The sequence below is a fragment of the Pseudophryne corroboree genome, chromosome 2 (assembly GCF_028390025.1).
Source record: "Pseudophryne corroboree isolate aPseCor3 chromosome 2, aPseCor3.hap2, whole genome shotgun sequence".
In the NCBI taxonomy this organism is placed as follows: Eukaryota; Metazoa; Chordata; class Amphibia; order Anura; family Myobatrachidae; genus Pseudophryne; species Pseudophryne corroboree.
The window spans coordinates 682,855,491-682,874,153 of NC_086445.1; the positions used below are offsets into that span (position 1 = coordinate 682,855,491).

Here is an 18,663-nt window from a genome sequence, read left to right on the forward strand (position 1 = left end):
CAGTAAAAGGCAAAGACTCCAGAACCTTCGTGGATTCTGAGTCAGCTTTCCATGTGCGTAGCCAAATCGCTCTGCGAGCTGTTACTGCTGAGGCTGATACCTGAGAGGCAATTGTACCCATATCCAAAGCTGCTTCTTCCATAAAAATAGCCACCTGTTTGATATGTGCAATATGGGATTTTTGCTCTCTAGATGCCATTGAAAGATCATTCTCCAATACATCAGCCCAGGCTGCATCTGCTTTTGCCATCCAGGCTGAAGCCATGGCTAGCCTTATGATTGCCCCAGACAAAGATAAAATGGTTTTTAGAAAACCATCTATTTTCCTATCCGTGACATCATTTAATGATGTTGAAGGCAGAGGTAATGTAGATTTTCGCACCAATTGAATGACATGCATATCTACTTTGGGAGCCACCTCCCTTTTTAAACAGTCCCCAGCCGGAAAAGAATAATGGGAATTCCATTTCTTTGAAATCCTAAACTTCTGACTGGGCATAACCCAGGCCTCTTGCATAATTTCCGTCAGCTGATCTGACCCAGGAAACTCAGTCCTAACTGTTTTGGGACATTTAAACACAGATCATACAACAAAAAAGAGATATCTCCCAGCGCTAAAAATCTAGAGAATAAATTGACTTAAAATATTGATCAGGCATCAATCATCACACAACAATTATAAAGTGCAAAAAAAATTTTTTCTTTTATTAAGAGTATAATATAGGATGTGTCTAATCTCGTATTCATTCATTCATTCATAAAATGTCCTAAAATAATCTAGTGTATCCTAATACCGGTATACTGAAAATAAAATAAAATGCAAGACAAAACAAAACACACATAAAACATATAAAACCTGTGATACGCTCTCCTCAGCGATTTACTCACAAAGTGATTGCACAATGCATATGCTCCCAAAAGTGTCCAGCTATTGCATAGTATGTGGTCTTGTATCTTCCAGACTGGGGTGATTGTCCATATAAATAAACAGATTCTGACCAAACAGCAATCAGCAATTTTAAAGTCAATTCGAATTTATATCCTCTGAGTCCAGTGGGTATTTATATCCCTGGTACAGCAATTGAAGAGTCACTTACTACAAGTCACACGGAGCCCATAAACCACGGGTGTCTGCCGGCAGACAATGATACAGGGCGTCTCTGCGATGGATCTGACTTCTTGGATCTCCTGCATGGATCTGACTAAAGTGACGAGAAACACTGTGCTGATTGTACTGTTTAATACTGGTCATGTGACCAGGAAATGTCACAAGGTATTTTGTTAATAAACAGGTATATAAAATACTTGTTTTTTAGATTTATAAATATCTATGTGTGTGCCTTATAATGGGATTGCCTTCTAGTATTAAGGTCGTATTGTTTTTTTGGGACGTTTTATTTATTGTATTATGAAGTGAAACAGGTGCCCCTACTCCCAGTATAATGAAGGGAGTATATAAACCCCTACGGGCAAACAGTGTGATAGATGCTCCTGAGGAAGCTGGCAGCCATCAGACCAGCGAAACGCGTTGAGCCAAGGACACCAACCACTAATATTGGATCTACTTGCCATCTCCGGTATATATTGGACTCTCTTGCTTTCATTTGGACACCATCAGCCCTGGAACCTGAAAACAACCCCTGCTGCTAATTGGATCTCTAATTGCCAAACTGCGATCCACGGGGATAACCTTCATAAGGACTGGGTAACTACTAAACCAAAGCATTAAGGAGTGAGTCCTAACCAGAGACTGTGTTTACAATCACTATTAAGTGAGATCCTAGTGAACGTAATCCCTCCATTTGGGAATACACAAAATAATTGTGGTCACCTCTGTGATATTTTCATCTTTTTATTTTAATGTTTATTAAAATCATGTGACATTTTATCCTAGCACTTTTTCGTCCCTTATTGGTCTTTCAGCCGGCGCCAGTATACTTTTTATACTACTGTCTATTTCTCTTAGGGGCTGACCCCCCTTATACTGGCTGCCGTTGACAGCGCACTCGACACCCTTTCCAGTTGAACTTGAACCTGTGCCTGCCTCGGATTATTTAAGATGCTTTGGTAAAAGCTAAAACAATTTGCACATAATCCATTTTGAACCAGATCCTGAGAGGTTAACCCAGCTTTACAAGACAAACATGAAATGAGTGTTGGTGCTGCTGTGGAGAATGCATCTTCCTTACCCTTGCCTCTCAAAGACATGATAAATAAGTCACACACCTGTACAGTGTTATTACACAATTTGTGACTGCAATCACTTTAAATTTTGTTAAAGTGACATACAATACAATCCCTACCTGCTTTGCCCCAGCATTGAGGATCAGAATACACAGAAGACTGACAGAATTATTAGTAAAATCTGCAATCACACTAGCAATCAGTCACAGGTTATACATTAGTATAATAAGCAATATGAGCACATAATCAACTACAGATACATTTCAGATATGTAGAAGAAACATATTACTGCATTACGTTATATAGGAGTTTAAACGTATTCAGTCGCACAGCGAAAGAAACAGCAGTAATAGTTTTCAGACTCATATGCATCAGGCACTTATCCAACTATTCGTACTCAAAGGTAGATACTTAGTGCTGTATCATTCGGCTCAGGAGAGTGGGTTACAGGGAGACTTCACCCCGCTTCCAGGATCGATCAATACGTTAGTGAATGCTCAGTGGATCCAGATGCTAATAGTGTACACAATCGCCCTGTGAACCTACAGTGAACACAGACGCCCAAGTGAACACTAACGCAACAGCCACACAGCCGCCTATGCTGTGACTGGATCCTTTTAGATACACAGCGTCTCAGACGGAAGCAGGAATTCAGTTCATGGCGGTAAACTGGTCATGAACCACGGGAAAGGGGCGACCAAGGGAGCGTCTTACTCCCCACTGCAGACATCAACCCTAAGGATCACGGCCTCATACTACCCCTGGAGCCTATGATCCCTGAGGCCTAGCGCTGGTGCACTCTCCACAAGGTGGCTTGGGCTTCGCTGCGCCCGTCGAGCAGGTCGCAGCCCCCTGTCTGGTTCACTCAGAGCTAAATATGGTTAAACCGAGGAATGTAGCTTGCGGACTGTGACCCGGAAACTGGAACTGATAGAGCTAGATTCGGACTGAAACTGATGGTAACTTTTAATAGACTGGAGCCGATGATACAGATTTTGGACTGGAACCGATAATTCAGGACATTGGACTGTAAACTAATGACCCAGGAGCCAGTAGTGCAGCAAGGTGGAGTTTGGCAAGGTGGAATTTGGCACTTAGAGCAATAGAGTAAGTTAAAATGTAGGAGTTTACTGGAAAGGATATAGCTAGGCTGTAGACAACATTGCACTGGCCCTTGGGAAGGTCCAGGATGCTCCCTATATACCCCTGACTGACTAGGGATTGGCTAGGAGTGTGGCATGATCATAGGCTGGCTCCGGGCTGGTGTTTGACCAATCACCTGATCCAGACTGTCATGGCTGTTCCCATCACTGATTCTGGGGGGAATTTTGGCGTGGAGTATACTGCATTTCAAGACCAGCACTGCTAGCTGGACTGCAACCTCTGTTGTAATCAGGATTCTGCAGACTTCACAAACAGAGAAGTCTTAGGTGCATAATCAGCCAGAAAGGAGACCCAGTAATCAACAACACTAACACATGCTGCAGCTTGTATGCCGAGCAGAACCCTAGCCTGCAGAATAGGTGGCAGAGATAAGTCACAAAATAACTAGTAGAATATGAGAATAATAAATCATTGTAAGATTGTGATACATGGTTTATAAACATTGCTGCATCTGCAAACATAACACTCAATAAGCAGCAGGGCGATGGAAGCCAAGGGTTAGGTGCTGTTGTAGGGAGTATGCAGTAAATTATTGTATAACTTAGGGAAGGAGAAGCACATGAGGAAAGAGGACCCTGATCGTGAGAGCTTATATTCTTAAGTGGAGGAGCAGACAGACACTGGGTTACGATGAGAGTTGGAAAGCTTTGACGAAGAACTGTGTCTTGAGAGCCAACTTAAAGTTTTGTAGAGAGGTGGAGAGTCTGATTGGGAAGGAAAAGAAGTCCAGGGGTAAGGAGCTGCACAGGCAGAATCCTGGACGCAGGAGGAAGTAATCAGTTGGCAGGAGAGGCAGCATTCATTTGTGGATCGAAGTGGGCTGGCGGGATTGTGAAGGGAGATAAGGTCAAAGATGTGAATGTTGTGGGAGAGAAGCGAGTCAAGCAGGGAGGATAAGTATAGGCAGCCTCAAGGTTATGCTTAGTGATAGCAGCCTTGGGAGGTAGGGTTGGAAAGGAAGTGAGGAATATGTGTACGGGTGATCCGCCGCCCACTCATACACTGGTTGCAGGGACGGACATCACAGCTAGGCGGGCAAATTCAAATGCTTGCCCAGCAGTGATGTCTACACAGGCATACCCAGCACCCAATTGTTAAGTATACTTACCAAACCAGTCACTATGTCGGCAGATCCACCAGTCAGCAGATCTGTCAGCATAGTGTGTAACCAGCCTTAATGTTCTCATTCTATTATGATTTTTAAAGAGGTTCTGTATACCAAAGACACTTTTAACTACAAGTATTCTTGGCATTTGATTTACTAACTAACACCCCTGAATTTAACAGGTATCTAGAACTATATTGTTTTATATTCATCAGTGTTAGTACTTTTCCTGTGAGAGTTTAATCACTATTTATATTCTAATGAAAGCACTGGTAAGGTTGTACACGTGAGATATATTTGCCCCATGTTTCTGACCTACTGTATATGATTTTTACAGGCAATTTGCTCCGCCTCCTCACCAACATCGTCCTCCTACATGTCGACACACACGTACCGACACACAGCACACACACAGGGAATGCTCTGATAGAGGACAGGACCCACTAGCCCTTTGGAGAGACAGAGGGAGAGTTTGCCAGCACACACCAAAAACGCTATAATTATATAGGGACAACCTTATATAAGTGTTTTCCCTTATAGCATCTTTTTTATATATTTCTAACGCCAAATTAGTGCCCCCCCTCTCTGTTTTAACCCTGTTTCTGTAGTGCAGTGCAGGGGAGAGCCTGGGAGCCTTCCCTCCAGCCTTTCTGTGAGGGAAAATGGCGCTGTGTGCTGAGGAGATAGGCCCCGCCCCTTTTTCGGCGGCCTCGTCTCCCGCTCTTAACGGATTCTGGCAGGGGTTAAATATCTCCATATAGCCTCCGGAGGCTATATGTGAGGTATTTTTAGCCAAAATAGGTTTTCATTTGCCTCCCAGGGCGCCCCCCTCCCAGCGCCCTGCACCCTCAGTGACTGCCGTGTGAAGTGTGCTGAGAGGAAAATGGCGCACAGCTGCAGTGCTGTGCGCTACCTTTAGAAGACTGAGGAGTCTTCTGCCGCCGATTCTGGACCTCTTCTTATTTCAGCATCTGCAAGGGGGCCGGCGGCAAGGCTCCGGTGACCATCCAGGCTGTACCTGTGATCGTCCCTCTGGAGCTGATGTCCAGTAGCCAAGAAGCCAATCCATCCTGCACGCAGGTGAGTTCACTTCTTCTCCCCTAAGTCCCTCGTTGCAGTGATCCTGTTGCCAGCAGGACTCACTGTAAAATAAAAAACCTAAGCTAAACTTTTCTAAGCAGCTCTTTAGGAGAGCCACCTAGATTGCACCCTTCTCGGCCGGGCACAAAAATCTAACTGGCTTGGAGGAGGGTCATAGGGGGAGGAGCCAGTGCACACCACCTGATCGGAAAGCTTTACTTTTGTGCCCTGTCTCCTGCGGAGCCGCTATTCCCCATGGTCCTTTCAGGAACCCCAGCATCCACTAGGACGATAGAGAAAGCTGGTTAAGGGTTCCTGGGCATGAGGATGAGAGAGCTAGTGGGCTACATCCATTGGGCCCATTTCCGTCTTCCGGCCTCCAGCCTGTAAGTAGACTATTTAGTGCATGCACCCGCAGAGTCCAATAAAGGTGTGTCAGAGCTTTATTCGGGGACTCACTACCTGGGGAACAGGTAGCAGGCTTGTTATGAGACACTGTAAATTTACTGGCCATTAGTACTGTGCATATGCCTATTTTTGTGTTAGTTAGAGATAAGACAGGCTAGAATTTTTATGTTTGTGTTTCTTTGTACCGCATAAAATAACTAGCTACGGCTAGGCTGCACAAAAACCCTGGACTGGTGTGCTGTTTCCTGGCTGCTGTGTGTTTAGAAGTGCCAATCCACCCCAGGAGACCAGGATAGGGTACCCCTACCTTGATCTACACATTTTTTTTTCTGTACAGGGAGTTTAGAAAGTCCATCCGCACTGTCTCTGGCTGCAGATCTCTGCTACAGCTGTGGAAGGCGAGAGAAGAATAAGAGCCACCAGAGACCCTGCAGCACAAAATTATTTAATGTAAATAAAGTGTTTGAAAACAATTATGTTGTCATATTATTTAGCACACAATCTCTCCCTGTATAAATACTTTGATAAGGGCCTAATTGTTATGGCTAGTTGACTGGGTCTGATAATCTCCAAACTGGCACCTCTTGTGGGGTGTTCCCAGAATGCAGTGGTTAGAACCTATTAGAGTGGTCAAAGGAAGAACTGGTTAACAAGCGACAAGGTCATGGGCACCCAAGGCTCACTGATGCGTGTGAGGAGGATAGCCCATCTGGTCTGATACCACAGAAGAGCCACTGTAGCATAAATTGCGGAAAAAGTTAATGCTGACTAGGATATAAAATTTGGCAGACTGTGTGCCAGTGCTGTAATAGGGCTCTATGCCGCCCTGTGCTGACCCTGACCCCTAAGCGCATGACATCATGAGTAGGGATAATCCATTCCAAGCGACTGTACAGATTGCAGTATGCCTGACTGGAGTGTCCAAACGATGATCCGGTGGGCAATTCTGCAGTGATACTGGATGCAGGGTGCTGTTCCAGGTGCCCTGGTAGCCGGAAGCGAGGCCCTTGGGGTGACGATGGTGTCATCCAGAGCCCTACACACAGCAGGCCATAGTTACGCCTCTGCTGTGTGCTTGTGTAGTGTCACAAATTGTGCTAAACCAGGCATTAATTACTAATTATGAAACTAGTGAAGATAAGGGCGCCTATTTAGTGTTTCTTTAAATAATAATAATAATAATTTTATTTATATAGCGCTCTTTCTCCAATAGGACTCAAGGCGCTTAACAGATACATTGCATAATATAGTACAGAAAATAATGAAGTACATTTTCATAAAATACAGAAGCATGAAGATACTAAAATGGACACTATGGAAATGCTTTAGTAAACAGAAAAGTCTTGAGTCTACTTTTGAAGGATTCTATAGTTGGGGCCTCTCGCACTGTGCGGGGAAGTGAGTTCCATAGAGTCGGAGCCGCATGACTAAAAGCTCGACCCCCAGATGAATTACGGTAGATTCTAGGTACTGCTAAAAGTCCTTCATCTACAGATCGCAGTAATCGAGTGGGGCAGTATGGGGTCAGAAGCTGTTTCAGGTACCTTGGGCCTTGGTCATGTAATGCTTTGAAACTCAGTAAGCCAATCTTGAAGATGATTCGCCATTTTACAGGCAGCCAGTGAAGGGAGTAGAGGATGGGTGTTATGTGGTTAGAATGGGGCTGGTTGGTTAATAGCCTGGCAGCTGTGTTTTGCACCAGCTGTAAGCGTTGCAATTCTTTTGCTGGTAGACCAAGGTAGAGGGCATTACAGTAGTCTAAACGAGATGATACAAATGCATGTATGACTTTTGGCATGTCATCTGAGGGAATTAAGTGCTTGATTCTGGCTATGTTCCTCAGGTGAAAGAATGAGGATTTGATTGTGGCTGATATCTGATGTTTAAGTGTCAAGCCACCATCCAGGACAACGCCAAGATTCCGCACACGATCACTGGTCTGTAATTCTGAATCCCCCAGTGTAAGTCCAGTTGGTTGGCTATGCTGCAGTCTTGTCCTTTGATGTTGCGGTCGTATCAAAAGGACCTCTGTTTTATCCGGGTTCAGTCGCAGCCAACTGGCGCTCATCCACTCCTGTAGTTCAGCTAGACAGCCATTTAGGGTTGCTATTGGGTTATCAGTGCCCGGAGCAAAGGACAAGTACAGTTGTGTATCATCTGCATAGCAGTGGTAGACCAGGCCATGGCGCCTGATTATTTCGCCCAATGGGAGCATGTATACTGCAAAAAGCATGGGGGATAGTATAGAACCTTGTGGGACACCACATGGCAATGGCACTGGTGATGATGAGTATAATCCAGATGATACTCTCTGTGACCTGCCTGTGAGAAATGATTTGAACCAGCTTAGGACTGTGCCATCCAGACCACAGAAATGTATCAGTCGCTCAATCAGAAGCCCATGGTCCACGGTATCAAATGCTGCCGAGAGATCCAGAAGGATTAATATTGAACAGTCACCTCTGTCTTTTGCCATCAGAAGATCATTTAACACACACACCAGGGCTGTTTCAGTGCTCTGTCTTCTCCTGAATCCTGATTGAAATGGATCATAAATATCATGGGTTGTCAGGCGGGTTTCCAGTTGATTTGCAACGACTTTCTCAATAACCTTTCCTAGGAAAGGAAGGTTCGATACCGGTCTGTAGTTGGTCATGCAGTCGGGATCTAAATTAGGTTTTTTAAGAAGCGGTCTAACAATTGCTTCCTTTAGGGGTCCAGGAAAAATGCCTGTCTGCAAAGAACATTGAACAATTTTTGTAAAGACAGGACCAATTATATCCATACAACCTATTAGAAGCTTGGTTGAGGCTGGGTCCAGATCACAGGTGGTGGGACGCAAAATTCGAGCAATTTCAGCAGTGTCCTTTACATCCACTGGGTCAAAGCTGGTCCATGAAGGCAGGTAGCTTATATTGGCAGGCTTTGTAGTTTGGCACTCCTTTGATGGCACTGTGGAGATTCCAGCCCGGATGGTGGATATTTTATCTGCAAAGAAGTTTGCAAACTCGTTGCATCTTGCCTGGGAGAGGGTCTCATCAGTCTGCAGGCATGCTGGCTTGCAAAGCATCTCCACTGTGCGGAAAAGCTGAGCTGGCCTATTGTTTGCTGCTGTGATCTCATTTGACAGGAACTGTGCCTTCTTACGAGTGATTGTCGATTGATATTCTTCGTTATGCTTTATTAGTTTTATTTTGTCATCCACTAGGTTAGTCTTCCTCCATCGTCTTTCCAGTCTACGCCCCCTTTTCTTGAGCTCACTAACACTGTTGTCGAACCATGGAGCTTGACGTTGTGGTTTACGAGGTCTTAAACGCACAGGGGCGATAACATCAATTGCAGCCATAACATCCCTATTATAATAACGGACTAGGGAACAGGGATCTTCACAGGCACCCAGTATAGCAGAGAGATCCAGATTTGCTGCAAGAGCCTGGGGAGTCATACCCCTCCTTGGACGATACCTGGTCAACTCCACGGGCAGAGATCTTATTTGAGGGGTTGCAACTGAGAACCAGAGGGAGTAGTGGTCTGACCAGATGACTGGGTTTATTTTTAGGTCAGTGACTTCTAATCCAATCTGAAAGACAAGGTCGAGAGTGTGACCACTTTTATGTGTGGCAGAGGGAACGACCTGTGTGAAGCCCAGACCATTCATTGTGCACAGGAGGTCTTGGCCAAGGCGTGAGAGCTCATCATCCACCCATGCATTGAAATCCCCGAGGATGAGCCATCTTTGATGTTCCAGAACCAGGCCAGCAACAGTGTCTGCAATTTCTTGTAGAAATATCTTTCCATCTCCAGGTGGCCGGTAAATGAGAAGTACTCTGAAACCTAATCCTGTCAAACTCCGGGCAGCAATGCACTCGAATGAGCGAGTAGTTTCAATAGGGTGGACCCTAAGTTTAAGTTCTTTTTTGAAGCAGATAGCCACCCCGCCACCCCTGCGGTCCAGTCTTGGGTTGTGGATGACAGAGTAGTTTGTTGGTACTGCAGCCTCCAATATAGGTGCTGCATTTTCATCTAGCCAGGTCTCTGTAATACAGGCTAGATCTGCAGATTCAATAAGGTCAGCAATTGTTGCAGTCTTGTTTCTTATAGATCTGGCATTACAAAGGACTGACCTGATTGGGCATACCAGAGGGCCTTCAGTTTTCTTTATGTGAAGTGCAGGAGCTCTGGGTATGGGGGTCACAAAGTGAGAGTAGACAGTTCTGTCCTTCCAAACACAGGGCCGTCTTTTGGGTATCACTTCTATTTGATTGTTCTTTGAGTATGAGGGTGAGCAGGTGGGCAAAGGACTTAGATGGTTACCGGGGGAAATACATTTCCGGCCTGCTCGCTTCCCACGAATGCGCCAGTGTTTTCTTTTTAAAATACCAAGGGATTGGAGAATAGAAGCCTGTGATGGTGTGATAGGAACTGCAGAACGTGGTGGGCGGAGTGAAAGAATGAAGCTGGAGCAATACGTATACATTTGGTCATCAATGACAGATTACTATAAGATTGAGCTGCATATGATGATGAGAGAGGAAGAGAAAGCAGTGGGTTTTTTTTTTTTTCTTTTTTTTTCCTTTTTGTGTTTTGTTTTCCCCCAATTCAGTATGTGATCCAAAATTATAATGGCATATGAACAAAGTTATTGCTATAACCTATTGGGTGTGTTTGAAGCAAGTAATAAATAAAATAACTGCTGATTTAGTCAATTATCCTAGGATAGGCAGTCTTTTGGAAGGTGTTAGAAGCCAATTCCTACTGTGTAGGTGTGAAAAGTCTCAGTGTGAGAGGCCTTTGAAGTAGATTTTTTTTTTTTTTTTGTAGGGGTAGTATGATAACGTGTCCTGGGAATGGATCCTGATTTTAAACAGTGAGCCTTCAGCAATTCAGAGCCTGAATATACTGATATTAGTAGATTAATGCAATAAGTCAGTTATTTGTTGCTCAGAGAACAGAGGTGGATGATGTCTAAGTGAGGGGCTGGATGTAGCCAAAGATAGGTTGTAATCCACAGTACCTTATCTGGGTAATGTCCAATGCAGAGTACAGCAGCTGCTAAACTGAAGGATTTCTCAGTGGAGATATGCAGAGGATTCAGTCCAGGATTCAATCCAGTGTGTATCTCAGCGCAGGAATGCAATCCGTTGGTTTTGATGAAATGTCCGCGTAGAGTAGTACAAGTTAAAGGTAAGTCCATGGATAATTATGATGATTCATAGGTCAGTTGTGGTGAATTTAAGCTGTTTTATGGAGATGATCAGGAGCATACAAAAGGTGAGGCAGCCATCTTGGGCGCCAGTCAAATAAAGAATTGATATGAAGTGAATCAAGTGATAATGTATGGACATCACTTATCTGGTATATACACTTTCTTCGGTCTCATGACCAGTGCACATATGTAAAAAGAAATAAAACAGAAATATCATAGCGCGTACAGTTTTAAAGCATATTTCACCATACAAAATAGAAGTAGTTGTATATAAAAAACCTCCCAAGGATAAGCAAATCCTCAATGTTAAAAATCCACCAGCGGGGATTATTGGGGTTTTTCACAAAATTTTAATACAACATATAACATAGAAGGTATAAAATAGTAAAAATGCAAGCGTACAGAAGATAACAAGATTCGAGCTTATCAATCTGTATGTACAATCAGGTACATCCTGTTTTCCATAAAAATCCAATATTGGTAAAAATGCAAACGTACAGGAAATCTGAGTTAAAAAAGCTTATCTGTCCATAAGGAGGTCTCAGGTACAGCAGTCCCAACGCGTTTCGTCAGCAGTATGACTTCATCATGGGGATATCCCCTGTACGTTTGCATTTTTACCAATATTGGATTTTTATGGAAAACAGGATGTACCTGATTGTACATACAGATTGATAAGCTCGAATCTTGTTATCTTCTGTACGCTTGCATTTTTACTATTTTATACCTTCTATGTTATATGTTGTATTAAAATTTTGTGAAAAACCCCAATAATCCCCGCTGGTGGATTTTTAACATTGAGGATTTGCTTATCCTTAGGAGGTTTTTTATATACAACTACTTCTATTTTGTATGGTGAAATATGCTTTAAAACTGTACGCGCTATGATATTTCTGTTTTATTTCTTTTTACATATGTGCACTGGTCATGAGACCGAAGAAAGTGTATATACCAGATAAGTGATGTCCATACATTATCACTTGATTCACTTCATATCAATTCTTTAAAGAAACACTAAATAGGCGCCCTTATCTTCACTAGTTTCATACTTATCCTTTATGTGCCATCCAAGCACATATCACATTGTTTAAGGTTGCGGCCACCCATTAATTGGGTTAGTTATATATATTTTTTACGTTATATATATATATTTATTCTTTTAAAATCACAGATTCACGTGCACTCTTAGTGCCCACTGAACGTTACCCGTGCGCCCCCGCATCTATTTGTTTTTTTATTAATTACTAATTAATTTGAAAAACTGACACATATCCCTATCCCTTCCTTTATGGGTTCCAAATACACAAGGGCAGAGCAGGAGCTGCATTACATACCATTCAGTTTATTTAATCTACCTATCTCATGGAGTATTAAAGGGGAAATGCCGATTTATTTTTCTTTTGTAATGTACACAAGTGTATTTTGGAAGATCTTTGGCAAAACAGTTTTAACACTGCGACTGCATTAAATTAGCATCCGAAATCTAATGGTGCATACACACTGGGCGTTTTTGCCCAGCGTGTATGCACAGCGATGATGGCTGACATCGCTGAACTGAAAATCGCTCAGTGCATACACACTAAGCCCCCCCCCCCCCCTGCCCAGCGATGTCAGCGGGGGTGAGCGGCTTTCCATAGCAGGACGCTATGGAAAGCCGTTCACTCCGCCGTACATCTACTGGTAATACCAGCAGATGAACGGCGGCCGCCGGCAATGAAGCGGGAGCGCTCATCGCCGAGGCATACCCACTGGGCGGATTTGAGCTGAAAGCAGCTGAAAACACCAAAAGTGAGCTGCTTTCAGCTCAAAATCTCCCAGTGTATATGGGCTGCATTAATGTGTTTTTCCTTGTGTTTGTAACATAATTCATATGCTTTAAACTCTGCATTATAATCTTTCATTAGCTTAAGAAACTGTTGACAAATACATGTTTAGTAAAAAAAAAAATTCAATAATAAGTGTAAAAAATGGTACCACTAAATATCAACTTAGGACAGCACAGCTAAGCATTTCTGCAGCTGACAGTGTAAACAACTCAATTATATATTAACTACACCATGACAAGTTTTGCAAGTTTTTAAAGTGCATTAAAAATATGCTTGTATAAACAAGTCTTTTCCTTAAAATAACTCAATTTATGATCATTGAAAATTCTATTTTACAGTAGTGCAATACTAAACAAAATCACACTGAGTAAGCAGTTCCGCTACTAAAGGAAACCTCTCTCCTACCAAACAGGAAAATGACAGTAGACAATAGCACAACAGGTGTCCAAAACTGAAATGTAGCTGCTTGATTTCCTGACATAGTAGATTGTCTCTCAGTGTATGTAAATAAGGAGATTTATGGTAGACTTACCATTGTTAAATCTCTTTCTGCGCATTACATTGGTTCCACAGGGAAAATATCGGGGTGTAGAGATGGATGTTGATCCACAGGCACCAACAGGCTAAAGCTTTAGACTGTCCCAAGATGCATTGGGGCCTCCTCTATAAACCCGCCTCCAGGCACTGTGAGCTCAGTTTCGTTAACCAGTCCAATGCAGGAGCAGGTAAAAGAGAAGGCAGGTGTCAGTCACACAGAACCACGTTCTCACGACAGGAGAAGGGACCAGCGGCATAGACGCTAGGTGCGTCAGGGTAGGCGCCCTGTGGAACCAATTAACCTTGCAGAAAGAGATTTAACAATGGTAAGTCTACCATAAACCTCCTTTTCTGGAGTGGGGTACATTGGTTTCCACAGGGAAAACATTGGGGATGTTCTAAAGCAGCTCCTCATGGGAGGGGACACGCTGTAGCGGGTACGAGAACCCGGCGTCCAAAGGAAGCATCCTGAGAGACGGGAGTATCAAAGGCATAGAACCTAATGAACATGTTCACTGAGGACCAAGTAGCCGCCTTGTCGCCTTGCACAATTGTTCATCATGGCAGGCCGCCCAAGAAGGTCCAACAGACCGAGTAGAATGGGCTTTAATAGCAGCAGGAGCTGGAAGACTAGCCTGTGCATATTGCTTGTGCAAACACCATTCCAATCCATCTGGCCAATGTTTGCTTGTTCGCAGGCCAGCCACGTTTGTGAAAACCAAAAAGTACAAAAAGAGTATCTGACCTCCTATTATAGAGGCAGTCCTCTCCACGTATACACATAGAGCCCGTACCACATCCAAAGACCGCTCTTTGGAGGAGAAACCAGGAGAGATAAAAGCTGGAAGCAAAATCTCTTGGTTAAGATGGAAAGATGACACCACCTTAGGTAGATAACCAGGGTGAGTTCTAAGAACTGCCCCGGTCACAGTGAAAAATCAGAAAGGGTGGACGACAGGACAAACCGCCTAAGTCAGACACCCTCCTGGCAGAGGCAATAGCCAGTAGGAACAGGACCTTGATCGTGAGCCATGTAAGGTCCACTGTCTCAAGAGGTTCAAATGGAGACTCATGCAGGGCATTCAGGACAACAGACAGATCCCATGGAGCCACAGAAGGGACATAGGGAGGCTCAATCCGTTGAACACCCTGGGATAAATTTACTAAGATGGGAGTTCTATTTAAGATGGGATGTTGCCCATAGCAACCAATCAAATTCTACTTCTTATTTATCTAGCACCTTCTAAACGATAATACCTGAAATCTGATTGGTTGCTATGGGCAACATCCCATCTTAAATAGAACTCCCAATTTAGTAAATTTATCCCCCTGAGTGAAAGTATGAACATCAGGAATAGACAATTTTTCTTTGAAACCACACCAACAAGGCAGAGATATGAACCTTGAAGGAAGCCAGATGAAGGCCTTGTTGTAGAAAAGCCACAAGTCTGCAAGTACTGAATTTGTAAGCATCGTAATTCTTAGCAGCACACCAGGTGAAGTAAGAATTCCAGACCCTGTAATAAATCCGAGCAGATGCCGGTTTGCGGGCCTATAGCATAGTTTGGATAACAGCCTCGGAGAATCCTTTGGCCCTTAGGAGTGAAGCTTCAAGAGCCACACCGTCAAAGCCAGTCTGGCCAGGTCCGGGTAGACACAAGGGCCCTGAACGAGGAGGTCTGGGTGTTGATGAAGTAGAAGAGGATGCTCTATCTATAGACCCAGCAGGTCTGAGAACCAATGCCATATGGGCCATGCTGGAGCGACTAGAAGTAGTATTACTCCTTCTTGTTTGAACTTCCTTATTAACCTGGGCAGGAGTGACACTGGAGGGAACACGTATGGCAGCCGAAAGTTCCATGGAATTGCCAATGCGTCCACGAACGCTGCTTGAGGATCCCTGGTTCTTGATCCGAAGACCGGAACTTTGTGATTGTGTCGAGACGCCATCAGGTCTACATCTGGTAGGCCCCACTTGTCCACTGGGAGTTGAACGATTTATTGAGGAAGACTCCACTCTCCGGCATGCACGTCCTGCCGACTGAGGAAATCTGCTTCCCAGTTGAGGACACCCGGAATGAACACTGCCGATATTGCTGGCAGATGGCGTACCGACCAAAGAAGGATTTTTGACACTTCCATCGTTGCCATGCGGCTTCGAATGCCACCTGATTATTTAGGCGTTGTCTGACCATACTTGAACAGGCCTGTTCTGTAACATAGGCAGGGAGAGAGACAAAGCATTTAACTCTGCATGCAATTCCAGAATGTTTATCGGGAGGAGTGATTCCTCCTTGGTCCACCGACCCTGGAAAAAGTGTTGCTCCAACACCGCCCCATTCCCTCAGACTAGCATCGGTAGTCAGTAGGACCCAGTTGGGTATACAGATGGGACAGCCCCTGTTTAACTGCTGGTCCTGTAGCCACCAGGTCAGCGACAGACGAACCTCCGGAGTCCAAGAGATAATGTGAGATCTGATCCGATGAAGAAGTCCGTCCCACTTGGAAAGAATTAACCTCTGCAGAGGGCGGGAATGAAATTGAGCATACTCTACCATGTCGAAAGCAGACACCAGCAGGCCTACTACTTGCATCGCCGAGTGTATGGACACTCTTGGGCGAGAGAGGAAGTATCTTATCCTGTCCCAAAGCTTCAGGACCTTGTCTGGAGACAGAAACAGCCGTTAACTGTGTGTGTCCAGCAGTGCCCCCAGGTGCACCATGCTCCGAGCAGGGACCAGCAATTACTTTTTCCAGTTGATAAGCCACCCGTGGGCTTGTAGGAAGTTTACCATCAGTTGTAGATGACTGAAGAAGACATTGTGGGAGTTCACTAGGATCAGCAAGTCGTCCAGATACGGCAGGATCCTTACTCCCTGGCGACGGCCATAACCTTGGTGAAGATCCGAGGAGCCGTGGCCAGACCAAACGGCAGAGCTTGGAACTGATATCTGCGGTTTGCTATTGGCAACCTTCACTATTGCTGATGCGATATGGCAATAGGTATATGCTGGTAAGCATCTTGTAAATCCAGGGATACCATATAATCTCCGGGTCCCATGGCCAGTACAATTGTGCGCAGTGTTTCCATACGGAACTTGGATACTCTCACAAACTTGTTCAGTGATTTGAGCCTGGAAAGACCCATTGGATTTCGGTACTAGAAACGGGGTCGATTAGTATTCTCTGCCTCTTTGGGATAGAGGTACCGGCACCACCACTCCTGTATCCAAGAGGGAACTCACAACCAATTGTAGAGCTTGCGCCTTTAACAGATCCGAAGGGATAACCGTTGTGCAAAACTGGCGAAGGGGCCGCCTCTTGAAAGAGACTGCGTACCCATGAGAGACAACTTCTCGCACCCATACGACTGTAGTGGTCATTAACCAGACCTGGGTGAATCATAGAAGTCAGCCTCCCACCCTGGGGACCCCCAGGGGAAGGACTGTCCCGTCATGCAGCAGGCTTGTCATGTTTAGAAGCAGGCAGACGGGCTGCCCAGGATTGTTAGGTCTTGGGCTTAGTGGTTTTTGGGAGCACGAGATAATCTCAGGTATACCTGACCTTCGCTTTCCCTTGAGGTCGAAAGCAGGGAAAAGGGGTACCTTTTGCTCACTGTGCAGAAGGAGTAGCATTTGAGAGAAAGGCAGACATAGTAATCGCAGCTCCAGACCCAATTTTAATTAGGTCTTCCCCAAATAGGATGTCCCCAGTAAAGGGAAATACCTCCAATTGTAGTCCAGTTCCACCTTCCATGACCTCAACCACAGAATACGGCGAGCCAGAACAGACGTATTCGACACCTTGGCAGCCAACACACCTGCCTCAGGGGACGCCTCCTGATGTAAAAAAAAGGTGGCGGTGGTATTGTGAGACAGGGAATGTCTGGCATTGTCAGATATATCCTCGGGGGATCCGGTCTGAAGATCGACACTGTCTAGGTCGACAATGTTTAGGTTGACCACTATAGGTCGACAGTCAATTGGTCGACAGGGTTGGAAGGTCGACAGGGTTTCTAGGTCGACATGTCCTAGGTCGACAGGTCAAAAGGTCAACATGAGTTTTTTTTTAAAAATAATCTTTTTTTTTTTACTTTTTCCTACTTAACGATCCACGTGGACTACGATTGGAATGGAAATCTGTGCCGAAGCGGTAGCGGAGCGAGGCACCTTGCCCGAAGGCGAGCCATGCGAGGGGACACGGTGCACTAATTTGGCTTCCCGGTCACAGGCCCTCATTCCGAGTTGTTCGCTCGCAAGCTGCTTTTAGCAGCTTTACACACGCTAAGCCGCCGCCTACTGGGAGTGAATCTTAGCTTCTTAAAATTGCGAACGAAAGATTCGCAATATTGCGAAAAGACATCTCTGTGCAGTTTCTGAGTAGCTCGAGACTTACTCGGCATCTGCGATCAGTTCAGTGCTTGTCGTTCCTGGTTTGACGTCACAAACACACCCAGCGTTCGCCCAGACACTCCTCCGTTTCTCCAGCCACTCCCGCGTTTTTCCCAGAAACGGTAGCGTTTTTTCACACACACCCATAAAACGTCCAGTTTCCGCCCAGAAACACCCACTTCCTGTCAATCACATTACGATCACCAGAACGAAGAAAAAAACGTGAGTAAAATTCCTAACTGCATAGCAAATTTACTTGGCGCAGTTGCAGTGCGGACATTGCGCATGCGCATTAGCGACTAATCGCTCCGTTGCGAGAAAAAAATAACGAGCGAACAACTCGGAATAACCCCCACTGTACGCAGAAAACGACACCAAAACCCCCCCAAAAAACTCATGTCGACCTTTTCACCTGTCGACCTAGCACATGTCGATCTAGAAACCTTGTCAACCTAGTGACTGTCGACCTATAGTGGTCGACCTAAACATTGTCGACCTAGACACTGTCGATTTAATGATCCACACCCATCCTCGGGCAGTTCATTCTCTAATGCCTGATCCAGTCATCAGTCTGCTTTGCAGCCCCAAGAGGATATAATTGTGGTCTATGTACGGGTGGTCTTCAGTATGCCGGCTGTCGGGATCCCGGCGCACAGTATACCGGCGCCGGTATCCCGACAGCCGGCATACTGACACTTATTCTCCCTCGTGAGGGTCCACGATCCCCCGTGCCCGCAAGGGGCTCATTTGCGCTCTCCACAC

At 44.9% G+C, this 18,663-nt stretch overlaps 1 protein-coding gene across 1 annotated transcript in view; it reads right to left on the bottom strand.

Moving 5' to 3' along the window:
• Window positions 1–18,663, bottom strand: part of FAM72A (family with sequence similarity 72 member A) — a 128,803-nt gene that overhangs the window by 84,287 nt on the left and 25,853 nt on the right. The gene's annotated exons all lie outside the window — the stretch shown is intronic.